General features: G+C 36.6%; 1 long non-coding RNA gene across 1 annotated transcript; it reads right to left on the reverse strand.

The window, feature by feature from the left end:
• Positions 1–262: 262 nt before the first annotated feature.
• Positions 263–2,144, reverse strand: LOC109198447 (uncharacterized). The gene is made up of 3 exons (XR_002059242.2): positions 2,006–2,144; positions 710–915; positions 263–593 (listed from the first exon to the last, which is right to left on the reverse strand). It is a non-coding gene; the product is annotated as an uncharacterized LOC109198447 (long non-coding RNA).

A 2,144-nucleotide genomic window follows, 5' to 3' on the forward strand; every position in this document is an offset into this window, starting at 1 on the left:
TAAAAAATCCTCATTTGACTAATTTTACACAGTAAAATTATCTTTGTCAACACAAAAGTAAAGATTATTACTTATTTTTTAGAACAATAAACCTTAAAGCAGATGATCAGAAGACATTGCAGAATTTTGCAATGTCCATTAGTTTTTGTTACCTTTAACTTCTTCAGCACTGAGGGGAAAAAAAACATCATTAGAGTTGAAGACCTTCTCCATGTCTCCACGTCAGCTCTTCTTTTTAAATATATAAAGAAAACAACTGACTAGATTTTATATTGTCTCATATTGTTATTAATTGTCAGGTTGCTTGTTAATCTTAATCTTGAATCTTAAAAAGAACACTTAGTTAAGTAGTCAGGAGCTTCGTGAAGTTAGCAGGAAGTTAGCTCACTAGTTTCCACCTAAACATGATATACCACGGTCTGACTGAGAGATTTCTGAAAAAAAACCGTACGGCTCTACTTATCACTTCCAACATAAATGAAGACAGAAAACTGCATCAGAACAGCAATGCAATGCAAAATACCATTATACTGAAAATCTGGGTGCTACTACTGCATAGGTACTCACTTTGGCAGGTTCTTTCTTGCCGTTTTCTGAACAAACAAACAAAACGGCAGGTTAAGATATAAATACTCCGGACACCTTGGAAGGTTTTATATATATATAATTGAAAAAAAATTGGAAAAAAAAAACCTGGAGAAATACTTACAGGAACAAGTCCACGAGCCAACTGGTCCTGAAAAAAATACATTAAAAAAACACATAAGTACTTCCAACAAACATTGCTGCCCAGGACAATGAAACTGACGGTGTAATAACTTCATGCCTCATCCCACACATACCCGGATGTTCCACCCGAGGAGGCGGTGGTCCGCCTCCCCGGGTGGGGGCTGCCGCCTCCATATTTCCCGGTACCTGCAGACATGAGAAAAACCAGTGAGCAAACATGTAACTATCACATCAATGTGAATCTGATGGGTGTGATTTTTCCAGACTGAAGGAAGTGCAAACAGAATGTTACAGAACTGTTATACAGCATGAGGGTAATCAATTCAAATTACTGTCCTTTATTTGGCATAATTACTGTCTAACTGACAGAAGTTACAGGAAGTACTGCAAGTTAAATGAAGCTGACGAAAACCTTTTTGTGCTGAATACATACTTGAAAGCTCCACATTCAAGAACAATCTGAGCACGCTGTCATCGGTTATCATCAGTGGGTAACTTTAGTTATGTATGAAATAGAGCTGGGTCTCGTCACTGATTTCTACAATCGATTGGATCCCCGATTCAAATCAAATTGAATCTGGGAAATTTAGCCTCAGTCAGTCAGAAATATTATAATTCTGATCATTTCTCAGTTCTGACACTTGTGAGATCAGATGTGTAAAAATCACAGCAGATGCCTTTGTATCAAAGTAACTGAGGATAAAAAAAAAAACATGAAGGAGATTTACCTTAAAGAAATCTTTTACAGTAGAAAAGCAAAAGAAAAACCAAAGAAAACCATGACTCAGCAGGTGAACATTACCTGATGCTGCTGATGTGAAGCAGAGCAAAGTTAGAGGTTTTATTAGAGACACAGCTGAGCATTTTGCAATGTGGCATCATTTTAAAAAGATTAAATTTCTTTGGTTTTGAACAGCACAAATGAGGCTTTCTTGTCAAGGGTCATTTGAAAAAAAAAAACAATGGCCTGTACACAACAGTAGACTGGTACATAATTAGCAAGCGAATAATGCAGAAAACAGAGATTTGAGATGGGAAACTGTTCTCTGAGTCCATTGAGAGAGAGAGCTGTGCAGGAAGTGTCAGTTTATCGTGGTGGAAGCAAAACAGCAAAGGTAAGAAGGAATTAATGATGATATTTATCAAATGTGAAGAGGTCAGAGTGATGAAACCTATCAAGAGCCTCTAGAATCATATTTCCACATTATTTCCAGTGTGAGTTTCAAACAGAAGTGGCAGTCTTTTTAATTTTTGATCCTCTGCATTTATAACTTACCGGGCGACTGGGTCCATTTTTTTTTAGTTTTGCGGGGATAACCACTGGTCGAATTACTGAAATGATAATTCACATGAGAGATTATCTAAAGTTTGTAAAAAGAAAAATCTTTATATTAGTGTTGTGGTCTGACTTACGA

The sequence above is a fragment of the Oreochromis niloticus genome, unplaced genomic scaffold (assembly GCF_001858045.2).
Source record: "Oreochromis niloticus isolate F11D_XX unplaced genomic scaffold, O_niloticus_UMD_NMBU tig00008056_pilon, whole genome shotgun sequence".
NCBI classification, from domain to species: domain Eukaryota; kingdom Metazoa; phylum Chordata; class Actinopteri; order Cichliformes; family Cichlidae; genus Oreochromis; species Oreochromis niloticus.